Source organism: Scyliorhinus torazame, chromosome 13, assembly GCF_047496885.1.
Source record: "Scyliorhinus torazame isolate Kashiwa2021f chromosome 13, sScyTor2.1, whole genome shotgun sequence".
Lineage (NCBI taxonomy): Eukaryota > Metazoa > Chordata > Chondrichthyes > Carcharhiniformes > Scyliorhinidae > Scyliorhinus > Scyliorhinus torazame.
The window spans coordinates 213,538,115-213,556,188 of record NC_092719.1 but is presented as its reverse complement, the minus strand read 5'-3'; the positions used below and the strand labels follow the sequence as shown (position 1 = coordinate 213,556,188).

At 50.2% G+C, this 18,074-nt stretch overlaps 1 protein-coding gene across 2 annotated transcripts in view; it reads left to right on the top strand.

The window, feature by feature from the left end:
- The window catches only part of LOC140388602 (plexin-A1-like), a 626,216-nt gene that overhangs the window by 17,228 nt on the left and 590,914 nt on the right, over positions 1 to 18,074 (top strand). The window contains exon 1 of one of the 2 annotated variants that reach the window (XM_072473038.1): positions 107 to 125. The exons of the other annotated variant lie outside the window; for it this stretch is intronic. The gene's annotated coding sequence lies outside the window, so the exon portion shown is untranslated. Of the gene's footprint in view, positions 1 to 106; positions 126 to 18,074 lie in introns of those variants that run through there. 2 annotated transcript variants of the gene reach the window in all.

Below are 18,074 nucleotides of genomic sequence, written 5' to 3'. Positions count from 1 at the left end.
AGAGACATGAGAGCCTTGCAGTGTCCACTGGCACGATTGTAAACACCAACGTGTAGCTTTACAATCCACCAAAGTGGCTTTAATTATCTCACCACTGAATTCAGCAGTTGAACCTGAAGCAGATGGTAAGTTACTTTCACTGAAATCGTTCATTAATTATCTATCCTATTTGTTTGAAACTAAGCAGGTTGACTTTAACTTTATCCAATTTAAAACCAAGCTTGGTATGTCGCTGGAATGAAAAGTTCTCAAACTAATGAGCATTTTTACCACATGTGGTTTTCAAATGAGATGTTTGGCTGAGACAGGCTGGATTGCTGATGAAAGATTCTTCGGCATGTTTCGGAGAGGAGGGATTCTCCTGGGCGTCCATGGTAACGTTCCCCTGTCAGCTCGCACCGGGTTAACGGGTGACGTTGTCTCTTCCCTACGAATCAGGAGATCATGACTCGAGCCCCCTCCCGGAGACTTTACACGGCACGGCTGACAGTGCGGAATTGTCTTTGAGGTTGCTGTCTGTGGGGTCTTGCTGTGTGGAAATTAGCAATCCTCTTTCCTACGTCACGATAGTAACTGCACTTCGAAAGGGCATCACTGGCTGTAAAGCGATTTGGAATGTCCTGCTGTTGCGAAAGGCTTTGTAGGAATCCAAGTCTTTTATTGCTGTTTGTGATGTGACTGACACAAAATGGCTGCCTTTCCTGCTTCCACTGATTTAAAAAATATAATCTTTATTATTGCCACAAGTAGGCTTACATTAACACTACAATGAAGTTACTGTGAAAAGCCCCCAGTCGCCACATTCCGGCGCCTGTTCGGGTACACTGAGGGAGAATTCAGAATGCCCAATTCACCTAACAGCACGACTTTCGGGACTTGCGGGAAGAAACCGGAGCGCCCGGAGGAAACCCACGCAGACACGGGGAGAACGCGCAGACAGCGACCCAAGCCGGGAATTAAACCTGGGTCCCTGGTACTGTGAAGCAGAAGTGCTAACCACTGTACTGCCATGCCACACTTCAAAAGATAATCCATTGTACAAAGCGTTCTGAGGCATTTCGACACAACAGAAATGTAGATGTTCATATCCCAGGAAAGATGACGATTGATGGATGCACATGTTGAGAAAGATAGACCGGACCGTGCAGTGCGACAGAAAGGAATGCCGTGTTGTAAAAGGTAGCAAGTCGCCTGTTCCTACATTGCAATTGTTAGTGAAGAATACTGCTCTCTGTCATGATATGCAACACACACATAATGATAAAGGGGCTGTTTAGCACAGGGCTAAATCGCTGGCTTTGAAAGCAGGCCAGCAGCACGGTTTGATTCCCGTAACAGCCTCCCCGAACAGTCGCCAGAATGTGGCGACTAGGGGCTTTTCACAGTAACTTCATTTGAAGCCTACTTGTGACAATAAGCGATTTTCATTTCATATACAGACAAGCAGCTAATGGACACAGAGAACAGGACATGACCAATCAGCAGGCAGGACACTCAGGGGTGGGATCTGACTATAAAAGACACGAGGCACTCACACTCCGCCTCTTTCCACTGATGAACATCTAGAGAGTCAGTCAAGGGTGTTGTTACAATCTCACACCTCCAGCACGTGGCTAAGAGCTAGTCTGGTTCAGGCAGACAGAGTAACCACACTTAGGTTAGCAGAGAGTCGAACTCACAGAGAACTGTGCTAACTGTGCTATTATTTCCATAAACCTGATTGAACCAACTTCAAGGTCTGGAGTATCTTTCTGATCTAAGCTGCATCCAGTTGCAGCCAGTGTTAGACCAGTGTACCTAACGCGACACTCTCCAGGTTGCACAACCTCGCGGTGGTTTAGAAGTGACTCCCAAGGCTGAATAGGCTGGGATAAAGACCAAAAATGCTGGATCAACCCAGTGTTTATTTCGTTTTTATTTCAGATTTCCAGCGTCAGTAATTGGCTTCAATCTGAGTGGGCTGGGGCTCACTCTTCTAGAGAAGAAATGGCCGGGTGCCCTATCGGAGGTTTTTCCAATTTTGGCGTGGAGAAGATGCACCCACTCTGTGCGGGAGTCCAACACTAGGGTCCATGAATATAAGATGCTCACTACCACTGACAGCAGGGGGCAAGTTCCTGCAGTTCGCACTCTTAATCCAGCTCCCTTATGCTGGCACTTGTCCAGTGGATTGGAGTTGGTGGGAGAGCAGATATGCAGAGATAAGGAAACTGGGTTTGGTGATTCAGACAGACCCAGAAGATATCTCAGTAATCAATACTGAGGTGGATGCTCTGGAGGTGGGGCTGTTTTGGTGGCAGGATGTCATATGCAACATTTGTCGGGGTATTTCTGACCTGGTCCCTGTCCGGTTCCTTTCTTGGATAATAATAATAATAATCCCGTATTGTCACAAGTGGGCTCCAATGAAGTTACTGTGAAAAGCCCCTAGTCGCCACATTCCGGCGCCTGTTCGGGGAGGCCGGTACGGGAATTGAACCGGCGCTGCTGGCCTTGTTCTGCATTACAAGCCAGCTGTTTAGCCCACTGTGCTAAACCAGCCCGAGCTGAGGACGGGGCCGCTGCCTATCTCTGAAGGCCCTCCATCCGAGTCCAACACTCTTCCCGCTCTCAGCAATCAGGCTTGAGCATCGGTGAAGGCCACGCGGTCGAAGTGCCAGCCAGCCCATGGAGCCTCACCGAGGGCTGCACTCTGATTTCCTCCTGCAGAAGAGAAAATGCAGAAGGAAGAACAATTTGCAGACTCTCCAAACGCCGCAGGTAATTTGCTTCCTGTAACGCTGCGGGACTCTCAACACATTGTCAATGCCTCCTCTTTACATGTTAGTGAGACCCATGCGAAGTTGTGAAGAATGGAGTTTGTGATGAATGCTGATCTTGGGGGGAGGAACTTAAGTTGTCCAGGGAGCTACTGAGCAGCCCGCAAGGTTAAATATCATCCTATACACATTGCTGGAGGGTTTTGTTTTGAGGTGTTACGGGTTGGGGAAGGGGCAGGGAAGAGGGGTAAGTACAGAAACAGAAAATGCTGGAAAATCTCAGCAGGCCTGACAGCATCTGTGGAGAGAGAATGGAGCGAATGAGCGCGATCTAACGGAAATATCTCAGTGTCCATTGTGGCAGGTTTTGCTGAGTTTCTCGCCAGCTCTGTCAGCGACCTCTCCACCACCAGCTAACCACATTTAGTCACATTTTTGGGCCCTGGGTAGTTTATCTCTGGTCAAGCCCAATAGGGAGCTGAACTGACTGACCGGACCAGCTCCTCATAGGAGCTCCTCATAGAGCAGGCCGCCATTTTGAAAAGGTGTTCCGATCTCTAAGTGGGCCCCCCACACCCCCTACCCATGGCCAATGTCACCCCACCCCCTCACACACTCACATGGACATTACCCCACCCCACCCCAAGTGATGACACCCCGTTATGGGGTTGCTGAGGGCCCCTCCTTTTCAGGCCTTCCCACACCCTCTTTCGGGGCCCCCACCATTCACCCTGCCCCCCCCCCCCCCCCCCAAACATTTGTGTGGACCAGTACTGAATGGCGCCCAGCTGGGGTCCCCCTGGAGAGGCTGGTAGATTCCGGGAGCCCATTAGATCTCAGGTCAGCACGCCGAAGCGGGCTTTAGAGCTACTTAGGCGTGCATGGCTTGGTCCCGCCCATTGTGCAAGATGCTGATTGCAATGCCTCGCGAGTTCTGGGTAGAGCTTGTGAGCGAGGCGTGCTGGCTGTCGGGAAGCCCCCAGGAGACCTCTCTCGGCATCTACCAGCAGAGTCGTGCTCCTGTTGGGTGCACTAGATTGCGGCCAAAGTTCTGAGTCTGGATGACTCTTTGTCAAAGTAATTGGTTTCCATTTCCTGGTTCCCACTTGTGCCTCTACAGGTTAAAGACGGCATGACATCTCCAGCGGTGCAAGATCTTTCACCCCACATTCTGACATCAAAAATAGTTTTCTGTGTAGTCATGAATGTTTGTGTTGTATGGGGTGGGAGGGATGTCTGACTTAAAACATCGCATGTGTGTACGTGTGTATGTATTTTTCTATATATATGTGCTTTAGCACTGGGCTAAATCGCTGGCTTTGAAGGCAGGCCAGCAGCACGGTTCAATTCCCGTACCAATCTCCCTGAACAGGCGCCGGAATGTGGCGACTAGGGGCTTTTCACAGTAACTTCATTGAAGCCTACTTGTGACAATAAGCGATTTTCATTTCATTTATATATATATAAGTCGTAATTTAAGGTGTGTCTGTAACTTTCTGAGCAAAACCATCCTGAGTCCCCTCCCACTAACTGCACCTCCTCAAACATTTTACTTCCTCCTTTACCCTGCAATTATATTCCTCAGTGGGTGGGATCGATTATATTTCTGCCCCTGCTGCTTTTTTGCACTGTCACTCGTGTGTTTGTGAAGCCCTTGCCTCTCCAAATAACTGTCGCATGGTCCCGGACCCAGTTGCCCTGGTACAACACCCTTTCAGCAACCGTACCCCTGTCTGCACCAAACGCAGCTTTGCCTTCATGGGAGGTCCAAACTATGTGTCTGTGTATATGTTTATTCTTGACGGCACGGAGACGGACCTAACTGGCCTCCGCTGCCAGGCTCCTTCACAAGGTCGACACTCCGGGGACCTCTTTGTGTTCTGTCTTTTGTGGAGTTTTTGACTCTTGTCATCTCGCGACTGATTTAACTGGGGAACTTCAAAAGTCCAGCGAGTTCTGAATATTGGAGTAGTGAGCGGTACTGGTTGTCGTTACTGGATTTGAAATCCAGAGGTTTAGGCTAATTAGGCAGAGTACCAACAATGTAATCGTGTACAATCTCTTCATTAAAATAATAACCCGAGGATGCTCGCTAACAATAGGTTTAGTTCATAGTTGTTTAGTATATTTTGTAACCAGGGTTTTCAGATATGCCGTCATTCAAGGGGATGGTTTAGCACACTGGGCTAAACAGCTGGCTTATGATGCAGAACAATGCCAGCAGTGCGGGTTCAATTCCCGTACCGGCCTCCCCGAACAGGCGCCGGAATGTGGCGACTAGGGGCTTTTCACAGTAACTTCATTGAAGCTTACTTGTGACAATAAGCGATTATTATTATTCCATGTTTGAGAACAGATCAATGTATGACTTCCACAATTAGAATTTCTTTGTAGCAGCCGATCAAATTTGACTTGTAAATTGGCTAACTCGCCTGCTCCTGTGATTTCCCTATGGCCGCGGTCTTATTTATAATTGCGATGTGACCCAGAACCCACGACCTCCACCACCTAGAAGCCGGTGGATGGGAGCATTGCCATCTAGAGGTTCCCCCACCAACCACTCACCATCCCGACTTGGAAATGTATCGGCCAGTGTCCATGGTTCAAAATACGAGAACTCCCTCCCTAACAGCACTGTGGGTGTGCCTACACCGCAGGGACTGCAGCGGTTCAAGAAGACAGCTCACTACTGCCTTCTCAGGGGAAATTAGGGATGGGCAACAATCAGCTGGCCTAACCAGTCACGTTCAAATCTCAGTGGAAGTAAAAGGCGTGAGAAAAGAATGGTTCAATATCTTCCCCCTCAGCATCTTCTCAGCAAAGTGGTATCAGTGGGTTGCATCACACACAGATCACAATGTCACTCTCCATGTGACACAGCAAGGCCATGGATATTGCTGGGATTGTTAATTAATATATTCCCTCACTTTGAGTCAATATCCTACATCAGTTTGACTGTCATTTAGAGACATTCCCTTAACAATCAATCGAGCTACCTGCTGTTGATCAAGGGATTACATCGCATAAAAACAGAAAGTTCTGGAAAGACTCTGCAGGATCTATGGAGAGTAAAAGCGCTAACGTTATTCAAGTCCATGTGACTTCTTCCAACCTATCTGAAGGAGTCGGCCACATTAAATGGCACTCGGTGACCTAAAGGGACCAATCAGATCACTAAAGGAACCTCGGGGACAGACAAGGGCCATTAGCCCCTCCTGCCCTTCAACTAGGTCATGGCTGACCTACATTTTAACTCCTCTCGCTTCCATTGGTCCTATATCCCTAAATACCCTTTACCTAACAAAAATCCACCAATTTCAGCCTTAATTTCCAATTGAGCCACTTTGACCAGGCCCAGGAGCAGGCTAACCAGGTGGTTCTCCGTCTCCCTCCCCACCCAGGGGGCCAAGGATCAGGGGTGTGCGGCTGATGTGCAGCCAGAAGCTGAGGCACGGCCCCCTCAGACAAGGCCTGCACTCTTGCACAGCCTATGGAAATGTGGAAGTGGGACACCTCAAGGCCCCAGAAAAGACGAGCAACCCAGAAGCCCGTGAAGCACCCCAGCCGTTTGTAGCCTGGGATTACCACGCGCTACGCTCTCCATGCCAAATCCCCGATGGAGGAGCTGGGGGGGGGGGGGGGGGGTACCGTTGCACAAATAGATGAAGGTGGCTGACTAGGATGAGAGACAGCATAGTTAATAAAGCATATGGAATCCTGGGCCTTGTAAGTAACGGCATTGGGGACAACGGCGAGGAAGTTACGTTAAACCTGAATTAAACACTGGCCTAGCCTTGGCTTTGGAGTTTGTTTCCAGCTCTGGACCCCACACTTTGGGAAGGGTGCGAAAACATTAAAGAGAGAGAGAGTGCTGAAAAGATTCACAAGAATGGTTCTGGCGATGAGGAATATCACCCACCCGGATAGATTGGAGAAGCTGAGGATACTTTCCTCAGGGGAGCTGTTTGGTCGAGGTTCTCACAATGGAGGGGTTTGGACAGAGTAGATCGGGAGAAACTGTTCCCACTGGCAGGGTGGTCGAAAGCAGAGGACACTGATTTCATGTGATTGACAAAGAAGCAAGGGCGATAGGAGGAAATGATGGGCGCAATCCAATAGCCAAGCTGCCCTCAAAAAAGCAGCTCACTGCTGGGAAGCCGGCTAGAAGCTGGGAGATCCCGCTCCCGGGATCTGCCCGGCTCACAACCCCTCGAGAGATCTAACGTGATCTCGCAAGACGTTGCGATGTAAATCCTGCCCATTGTGGGTGGAATCATATTTAGGCAAATCTGCATATTTGAGCGAGGCAGCCAGTCTCGCTTTAATGTGCAGATTCCCGGGGCACCCGAGGCGTTGGAATCTATTCGCTTCGCTCCGGAGAGCTCGGCCGTTCAGCACTGCTCCCCACAAAATGGAGGCCAGATGGAACAACACTCGTGGCGGCCTCCCGGGGGGGGTCGGAGGCCCCCAGGTGCATGCCCTTTGGTCAGGGTGGTGCTCTGGCACTGCTGGTGGCTGGGTGGTACTGGCAGGGGCACTGCCAGGTTGGCACTGCCAAGTTGCAAGGTGGCGATTGGGCCAGGGGTGCCCTGTGTGGGTGTTTGAGGGGGGGGGGGCTCACCCTCCTGTCGTGTTATTCACCCTGGGGTAACACGGACTGCAACTGGATGCAGCTGTACTGGAAGGTAGACTCCAAACTTAGACGTTAGTTCAATACGATTTATTGAACTTCTGTAACAGTGCGCACAGCTTGCTGTGGGTTGACTACTAATCTAAGTGTGCTAACTATAACAAACTAGACCAGACTAGCTCTGAGCCACATGTAGAAGGTGCTAACTGATATATACGCCCTGACTGTCACTACAGTTGTCACCAGTGGAAAGAGGCGGAGTGCTGATGCCTAGTGTGTTTTATAGTGGGAAACTCCCCTCTAGTGTTCTGCCTGGTGATTGGTTGTGTTCTGTCCTGTGTGTTGATTGGCTGTACTGGGTATCTGTCACTGCCTGTCTGTATCTCATTATGTGCATGAGTGCATATCATGACACCTCCCATGCTGGGTTGGGTCTTGGGGGAGTTTGGGGATCGCTGGGGGGGGGGGCTCCACAGATCCCTCGCTACACTGAGAGGTTCCAGCGAGCGGAGCCCCTCCGTGCTCAGAAAGAGGCTGCGTGCAGCCTTGGCCGTGCGTTCCCTGTTGAGGCCCCTTATTTAATGGGGGAGTGGCGATGTATAGCCGCGTGTTTCCCAGCGTGGCGAAACACGCGGCTAAACACGCTTTCTGTGGGACTTTGTTCCCATTTAGTTAAATCCCGCCCAATGTTTTTTACACAGCGTGTGGTTACGATCTGGAGCACAGCCGAGGATGATTCAATTGTGGCTTTCGTAAGAGACCTGGACAGTTATTGGAAAGGAAGAAAATTGCAGGGCCGAGGCAGGGGTGTGGGACGAGGCGAGTTGCTCTGAGAGCTAGCACAGACAAGATGGGCCAATGGGCGGGTTGCTGTGCTGTAACCATTCTGTAATTCTATGTCAGTACACATAATGCTATCTGATGTGCAGTGATAGAAAGAAGGGGTCAGTGTAGCATCGGAACTTGTTATTTTGTTAACTTGCTGTTAAGTATAGTTCAGTATATGTTGTGGCTTCAGACTGATTGTAACCTATAATTTGTTCGAAAAGAGCAGCTTAACAAGGCCATTCATTGCAGACAGATGCACATAAACAAAACCAATGGCAGCTCATTAATCACTGTGCAAGTTGGGCAGATCGCAAAGTCACGTCAGCGCAGCTAACTGTGGTGCGAGTAAAAGTTACAGAGACCCGGTCCACATCCAGCTTTCTCCTTGGCCTTTTCTTCTACTGAGGCGGACCTTAAGGTTCCACAGGTCGTGACGTTCTTGACCGTACCCCTTTTCCTGACTGGCCACCTTTCTCATCTGTGAGCCGAGACAATGAGTATCGACCGTGCTGTTTGACTGGGGGGTGCCTCACACTCCCGGTCAGTTCCCCCACCCCCCCAGTAACCAACAGTAACCAATTGGTACAGTAACCAACAGTGGCCTGCCTGCAGTCAGCTAACTCAACCCAAACTCGGGGTTGAAGCCTCCTAGCCCGTGCGGCTAAGCACACACTGGAGACCCGCGTCGGGGGAGGTGAATATTTGTTGCAGCCGTCGCAAGTAACCTTGTTTCTCCTGATGTCTGCAGTTTGGAAGAAGGTACTTGTGTCATTGATTGCAGGGCTGGCTAAATGCCATTTATTAAAAATTAACCAACCTTCGAATATTGTAAGCGGTATTAGATGGTTGTCCGTGAAATACAGTAATCTAATCACAGGATTCCAATGCTAAATGAATAGCATTTTTGTTCTTGATATTTTGACATCCTATGACCCCACTTAATAAGATTACTGCTTCATAATGGCTCGTATCTCTGTCTATTCTCTGGTTATCCAGTGTCCCTGTATAATGCTTCTGATAAAGTTAACCCACAGAGAGAGCTTCCAGTGTGGAATCCGGTCACCAGAATAACAGATTCGCGGAGCTCAATCCCTTGATTTAGCCAAGCTGGTAAAAAAAATAAAAATTAACCATTGTCCCTGTTCCCCGTTGCTGCCAAAATGCTTGTGGGTCCATTGAGAATGAATTTGCCTTGGTTGTAATGCCCTGTGTTGCAGAGAGTTTGCGGTACAGAAACAGGCCATTCAACCCGCCTAGCCTATGCCAGCCCGCATGCCTCATGTGAGACTCCATTCAACCCCCTTCATCCAACTCTCTCACCAGATCCTTCTGTTTATTCCTCTTCAATGCATCAATGTAGAAGCTGAACCTCGCTGGTGAAGGCCTGGAGTCCCGTACAGGCCCAGACCAGGTCAAGGCGGCAGATTTCCTTCACGACAGGACCTTTGAGAGCTTTTACAACAAGCTGACGGCTTCATCGCACTTTTATTTCCCGATTTCGTTCCGAACCAATTTGGGATTTTCAACTCCCAGGGGGGGATTTGAACTCCCGTTCCCGGGATTATCTGTCCAGGCCTCACGATTACTGATCTACACTGTCAAATTCTTTAACCATTTTAAACCCTTCAATTGGACAATCAGTTTAATTTTCTATACACTTCAATGCAAGCCTAGTCTCTGCAACCTGTCCATAATATAATACCATTCCATTCCAATTCTCTTCTCTCACTAAGGCAGACTTTTGTCTGTTTCCATGGAGAGTTATTCCCAGAACAGGTCACTAGTCTGTCACCAGGAGCTTATAACTTGAGGAGCATCACTCCACGTCAAACATGGCTGACCGCAGGGCAGCACGGTGGCACAGTGGTTAGCACTGCTGCCTCACGGCGCCGAGGTCCCGGGTTCGATCCCGGCTCTGGGTCACTGTCCGTGTGGAGTGTGCACATTCTCCCCGTGTCTGCGTGGGTTTCACCCCCGCAACCCAGAAATGTGCAGGGTAGGTGGATTGGCCACGCTAAATTGCCCCTTAATTGTAAAAAATGAATTGGGTACTCTAAATACATTTTAAAAAACATGGCTGACCAGGAGTCTCCCCCGCTCTTACCGCCAACTATTTGCATGTTTGGAAGGATTTTGCAGGTTGATACACTCAAACCTGTTTGGCCGGGTTATGAACCCGCCTTCCTTGGCCATCAAATCCTGGAGTGGGTCTCGAACCCAGAGCTCCTGGCTCACAGGCACGCACACCACCCACTGCGCCACAAGACCGATATAATACTTTTAACCTGTTATCATTGTGATGAAAACTTGGCTAATCTGTCTTAAACTGTTCCATGCACTCCAAATCAGCAGCAGGAAACTAGCGTGAGGATTTTAACCTGTGGGGGAGGCACACAGCCTTGTGTATCTGGCTGGCGTCCTGAAAATGCTGAGAAAGTGACATCTTTGCAGGATGAGGTATTTTTAATTCAGCGCTCGTTCACTAAAACACAGCCTTGGGAGGACTCTGTCTCAACTTCCTCAAATGCTCAGTCGGCCAAATCCTGAAGCGTCGCTTGTGACCAGGTGATGAAGGGCAGGTTTGCACCGGACTACGAATTCGCATTTGGAGGAGGCCTTGACTGTGAGAGGAAGAAAATAAGGCCTTAAGCAATTTGGGTTTAATGCCTTGAATGAATGAAAGATTCAGGACTTGGCTGGAGTTTGGAAGGTTAAGAGGCGACTTCATTGAAAACGTACAAGATCCTGAGGGTTAGCGACAGGGTGGATGCAGAGAGGATGTTTCCTCTTGTGGGAGAATTTAGAACTAAGAGTCAATGTCTAAAAATAAGGGCAGGGATTCTCTGACCCCGTGCCGGGTCGGCGAATCACCGGGGGGATGTGAGAATCGCACCCCGACGGCGGCTTACCGATTCTCTGGCGCCTGCTGGGATGGCCGCCGCGCCCCCCACCCCCGGTGATTCTCCGGGCCCCGACGGGACGAGTGGCCACCGGGTTCGGCCGAGTCCCGCCAGCGTGGGTTACTCAGGTCCCACACAGCGGGACCTGGAAGGTGTGCCTGCGGGGGCCGTCCTGGAGGGGGAGTGGGGGGGGGGAACCGACCCCGGAGGGGGCACGGGTGGCCTGGCCCCGGATCGGGGCCTACCGATCGGCGGGCGGGCTGGTTCCGTGGGGGCCTATTTCCTCCGTGGCGGGCCCCTGTAGGGCTCCGCCGTATTGCCCGGGGACCGGCGCGGAGACGGGAACCCATGCGCTTGCGCGGAATCACGTCGGCCATAGCGCGCATGTGCGAACTCGTGCCGGCCGTTCCGCGCCGGCTGGAGCTGCGGGACCACTCCGGCGCCGACCTAGCCCCCTCGGAAGGGGAGCATATCTGATTATCGGGAACCGTTGACGCCGGAGTGGCTCACGCCGCTTTTCTCGCCGGCGTGAGATCTTGGATGCAGGATTGGACAATCCCGGCCAAGGCCTCGATAAGCAAGGGGGTGAAAAATGATTGGGGTGAAGCTGAGGTTACAATCAGATCAGCCATGATCTTATTGAATAGCAGAGTGAGCTTGAGGGGCCAAGTGGCCTCCTAATTCGTATGTTTCATAGGACTGCTTTTGTGGTCATGATTAGCGAAAGAAGAGAGAGATGGTATGTTACCTACCTCTGGAAATGCACCATCTGATTGCCAGGAGGCATTATCATTGATCAGAAACTGAACTGGACTAGCCATATTAATACTGTGGCCACCAGGGCAGGTCAAAGGTTCGGAATCCTACCGCATGTAACTCACCTTCTGGCCCCCCAAAGCCTGTCCACCATCCGCAAGGCACAAGTCAGGAGTGTGATGGAATACTCTCCACTTGCCTGAATGAGTGCAGCTCCAACAACACTCAAGAAGCCCAACAACATCCAGGACAAAGCAGCCCCGCTTGATTGCTCCCCCTTCCACAAACATTCAATCCCTCCACCACCGACGAACAGTGGCAGCCGTGTGTACCATCTCCAAGGTGCACTGCAGGAACTCACCAAGGTTCCTTAGGCAGCACCTTCCAAACCCACGACCGCTATCGCCTAGAAAGACAAGAGCAGCAGATACCTGGGAACACCTCCACCTGGCGGTTCCTCTCCAAGTGACTCACCGTCCTGACTTGGAAATATATCGCCGTTCCTTCGCTGTCGCTGGGGCAAAATCTTTGGAACTCCCTTCCTAATATCACTCTGGATGTACCTACACCTCAGAGACTGCCGCAGTTGAAGAAGGCAGCTCACCACCACGCCACCACCTTCTGATGGGTAACTAGGGATGGGCAATGAATGCTGGTCTGGCCCGCGATGCCCACATCCCGTAAATGAATTTAAAAAAAACAGTGGTGGCCATATCTGCAGTGGCTTCTCTCCTCAATCCTGTGGCTCTGACCGGTTAGCACAACATAGGAGGGCGGTTAGTCTTTCTCCAGCCTTGGCCTGGAGAGTCATGGGACGCAGAACCATCCGGCATCGCGGTGTCTGACGGTGGATGTTACCACGTCCTTCAGCCCTGTGGCCCCGACCGCTGAGGATAACACGAGCAAGTGGCAACACCAGCAGGCTCAGCTCCCAAATCGCCCACCAACCTGACCATATCAGCCTTTCCTTCACTGTCACTGGGTCAAAGTCTTGGACTTCCACCCCGACCAAATTAGCGACCTGCTCACTGACCTTTAACCTGCCTGGCTTGTAAATGCTCCGTACCTTCCAAGTGTTAGCTGTCAAACCGTTGAGCTAACCACAAACGCACAGGATTTGAAAAGGTGCCTTCGTCACAGGTCTTCAGGACCTGGGCGTTACTGGCAAGGTTACCAATTATTGCCCAACCCTAATTTCCCCTGGGGTGGTGCTGAGCTCCACTGGAATCCTGATCCACTGCAGTGTGTGTGTGTGTGGTGCATCCAAAAAAAAGACTGGCTGATTTAAAAAACAAATTATCTTCTTTATCTTTGACGAGTATCTCATTTCCTGAGATTTGTCCTGCATGATTTCAGTAGATAAGCTTGTGTAAAATAAATACCTTCTGTCTAAAAGCTTGTGACCTGACGCAATGTTCTTCCACAACACTGGAGCCTACATTTTTTTGTTCGGCTGTTGGCCTCTAATTAGAGGGGGAGCCCACAGCGTGGGTCCCGGCCCCTGGCGGGGATCACGGAATTGCAGCCAGCGTCCGTCCTGAGGCCCCGGTGCTTGTTTTGTTTTCTGCCTCTGCTTCACTGGGAGGGATCGGGAGAGTACCTTCGAGTGATCCTGTTCGCGACAGAGTCCCGCTACTCGACAGGAACCACAGGTGGAAGATCAGTCAGGTGGAGGGGGTTGGGGGGCGAGAGGTTTTTACATTTCCAGATTTTTTTTCACTGCCATGACAGGATTTGAAGTCCAGTTTGCCGGACTATTAGTCCAGACCTCTGACTGAAACCAGTGACCTGATATTCGTAAGATGTGCTGTTAGGTGGATTGGACATTCTGAATTCTCCCTCAGTGTACCCAAACAGGCGCCGGAATGTGGTGACGAAGGGCAGTAACCTCATTGCAGTGTTAATTTAAGCCGACTTGTCACATTCCTCATGGTGGTTGACCAAAGATGGGGATTGCAGGCCCGAGTCCCTTCTTTCCCGGCCCCCCCAGCACCCTTTAGGTGCTAAGGCAGATCATAACATGCGCACTGTTGAATGTGGCTTGAATATAAGACCTTTGAAATGAAATGAAAATCGCTTATTGTCACGAGTGGGCTTCAAACGAAGTTACTGTGAAAAGCCCCAAGTCGCCACATTCCGGCGCCTGTTCGGGGAGGCTGGTACGGGAATCGAACCGTGCTGCTGGCCTGCCTTGGTCTGCTTTCAAAGACAGCGATTTAGCCCTGTGCTAAACCAGCCCTGTTTGTGCCACGCTCATCCTCCAGAGCCTTAAATAGCTGAGATACCACCAAACCCAGAAAAAAAAGGTGAGATGTTGTTGTGCTCTGCCTGTGTGTGTGTATGTGTCGAGGTAAAAAGGATATTACCGAGCCATCAAGGAAAATAATCATTGCCTAGTTCCCCGGTGAGCTACTCTTAGCTTGTGAATCTGTGCAGTTTAAATTGTGCTATTGCCGTAGCAGAGGTCAGATTGCCATATTTAGCACAGAGACCTTGAGTTTTCGATTAAAGCCCAGCTTTCTTCTGTGTTGAAACACCAAGCTCCAGTCAATCCTTCATTGAACTATAATGAAAAGAAATGAAAATCGCTTATTGTCACAAGTAGGCTTCAATGAAGTTACTGTGAAAAGCCCCTAGTCGCCACATTCCACAGGGGCAGCACGGTAGCCTTGTGGATAGCACAATTGCTTCACAGCTCCAGGGTCCCAGGTTCGATTCCAGCTTGGGTCACTGTCTGTGCAGAGTCTGCACATCCTCCCCGTGTGTGCGTGGGTTTCCTCCGGGTGCTCCGGTTTCCTCCCACAGTCCAAAGATGTGCAGGTTAGGTGGATTGGCCGTGATAAATTGCCCTTAGTGTCCAAAATTGCCCTGAGTGTTGGGTGGGGTTACTGGGTTATGGGGATAGGGTGGCAGTGTTGACCTTGGGTAGGGTGCTCTTTCCAAGAGCCAGTGCAGACCCGATGGGCCGAATGCCCTCCTTCTGCACTGTAAATTCTATGATTCCGGCACCTGTTCGGGGAGGCGGGTATGGGAATTGAACCATGTTGCTGGCCTGCCTGGGTCTGCTTTAAAAGCCAGCGATTTAGCCCAGTGTGCTAAACTAGCACTAGACAACTGTCTGGCAAACTGCCAGACATTGAAAGCCCTGTGCTGTCCCCCCCCACCCCACCCACCCACCCCACCACCCTTCATGGGAGTCTGCAGCAAACATCAGTTCAGTTGTTTGCATCTGTAGTTTATGGTCAATTAATCAAATATGCAAATCAGTAGGAGATTCCATCTTCTTAACAACCACCGACATTGTTTGCAATCTCAGTAACTTCTTGTGGGTATTATCAAAGGAAGGCATTTTATTTTTATGTTATCCAGCTGAAAGAATTAAATAGTTTTAGTGGGGCATAAAATTCAGTCAGGGATAGTTTGAGGGGATTCAGTATTTGCCCCCTCTCTCTCTTGGGGAGGTGATCATTCCTCTTTATCTACCCCCCTTCCCCATTTCTGGAGCTCAGAGTACTGGCGTTGTTATAACCTGCCTGAATTTATTGGCTGGGGACAATCTGGTATCCCATAATGTATTTTAGTTTATTGACAAGGCAAAAATACAGAAGAATCAGCAACTTGCCAAGAAAACACAGTCCGAAAAGCAGTAATATGCCAAAAGCATTTACAAGGTATACAAAACACCAGCTCCCTAGCCATCACACACGCACACACATACACACAACTACCCCTATCCCCAAGGCACCCAGCGGGTAGCAGACCACTGGGAAAGGACACACCAGTGTAGGGCACAGTTTGAGAGCGAGAGAGAACACCCCTCCCCTCCCAACAATGGGCCACATTTCCTTCAAAGAAGCCTTCCTACAAAGCCTTCCTTCCTACAAAGTCAGCATACTCCCTCCCTGCCCCCCAATCCTCCCCATGGTAGCCCCACATCGATGGAAAGCCGCCCGAATGGGCAGCCCAGACAGCCGGAAAAGGACACGCCGATTCAGGGTGTGGCAGAAGAGAGAGAGGGATCTCCCTTTACAAAAACAAATACAGAGTAGCCACAAGAACCCCAACAAACAATTAAATACAAGTCAAAGCTGCCAGCACTCAAGCCAGCACATGCTCCCCCCCCCCCCCCCCCCCCCCACCCCGGCTCCAGCAACAGCCCCACATCGGTGAAGAGGTGCCCGCAAGCAGATCAGTTCACCGGAAAGCAACTTGCGATGCACGGTTTAGGAGAGAGAGAGAGAGAGAGAGAACATGTCTCCTCCCCCCACTAGGAAGGACCCCGCAACCTCCAGCGCACAGAAGCAGGAGGGCCGCCACTGGCGAGCACCCACCCGCTAAGTCCAAAATAACAATACACAACAAAAATACAATAATAACCATATAATCTCCTAACAATAAAACACAACCAACATCAGTGCAGGCAGAGTCAATTGGACCACCGCCCAGTGCTGGCATCCGGTCTCCAAACACCATTTGGTCCAAAACTGCAAAGGCGAGTCCATCACTCCACTTTCAGACCGGCGGCAGGTCAACCAACATCCGCTTCTCGCTCCACTCCAAGCCGAGAGGCAGAAAGGCAGCCAGTGGCAAGTAAGAGTCCCAGGTGTGGCAACTGCAGGCAGGCACTCTCCTCGCTCTCCCCTGCAAGCAACTGGCAGCAGCAACAGGTTCCCGTTTCCCTCCAGTCAACCGGACGTAGCATCGTTCCCCCATGCCATAGCCCAGGATTCAAAGTCCAGAAAAGACAGGCAGCATACAGAATAGCACACCAGGTCCAGAAGCAGGGTTACAGCCAGAAGCAGCAGGAGCTCCGAGACAGATTCCTCGCCATCACCTCAGAGCATAACCTCAGGTGGAGTATGAGCTCCCCCAATGAGAGGAGTGGGGAAATCATTAGCAGATTCACCTGTATGAATAGCAATGGCCAGTGTGGACCCAGCTAGAGGAGTGAAACAGTGGTGAATTTGAAGTTCTTTGAAGAGATAACAAATAGGTTAGGCCAAGGAGAGCCAATGGATGTTATCTATCTTGACTTCCAAGAAGCCTCTGATAAGGTGCCTCACGGGAGACTGCTGAGTAAAATAAGGGCCCATGGTATTCGAGGCAAGGTACTAACATGGATTGACGATTGGCTGTCAGGCAGAAGGCAGAGAGTTGGGATAAAAGGTTCTTTTTCGGAATGGCAACCGGTGACGAGTGGTGTCCCGCAGGGTTCAGTGTTGGGGCCATAGCTGTTCTCTTTATACATTAACGATCTAGATGACGGGACTGGGGGTATTCTGGCTAAGTTTGCCGATGATACAAAGATAGGTGGAGGGGCAGGTAGTATTGAGGAGGTGGGGAGGCTGCAGAAAGATTTAGACAGTTTAGGAGAGTGGTCCAAGAAATGGCTGATGAAATTCAACGTGGGCAAGTGCGAGGTCTTGCACTTTGGAAAAAAGAATAGAGGCATGGACTATTTTCTAAACAGCGACAAAATTCATAATGCTGAAGTGCAAAGGGACTTGGGAGTCCTAGTCCAGGATTCTCTAACGGTAAACTTGCAGGTTGAGTCCGTAATTAAGAAAGCAAATGCAATGTTGTCATTTATCTCAAGAGGCTTGGAATATAAAAGCAGGGGTGTACTTCTGAAGCTTTATAAAGCACTAGTTAGGCCCCATTTAGAATACTGTGAGCAATTTTGGGCCCCACACCTCAGGAAGGACATACTGGCACTGGAGCGGGACCAGCGGAGATTCACACGGATGATCCCAGGAATGGTAGGCCTAACATACGATGAACGTCTGAGGATCCTGGGATTATATTCATTGGAGTTTAGGAGGTTGAGGGGAGATCTAATAGAAACTTACAAGATAATGAATGGCTTAGATAGGGTGGACGTCGGGAATTTGTTTCCATTAGCAGGGGAGACTAGGACCCGGGGGCACAGCCTTAGAAAAAAGGGAGTCACTTTAGAACAGAGATGAGAAATTTCTTCAGCCAGAGAGTGGTGGGTCTGTGGAATTCATTGCCACAGGGGGTGGTGGAGGCCGGGACGTTGAGTGTCTTTAAGACAGAAGTTGATAAATTCTTGATTTCTCGACGAATTAAGGGCTATGGAGAGAGAGCGGGTAAATGGAGTTGAAATCAATCATGATTGAATGTTGGAGTGGACTCGATGGGCCGAATGACCTTACTTCCGCTCCTATGTCTTATGGTCTT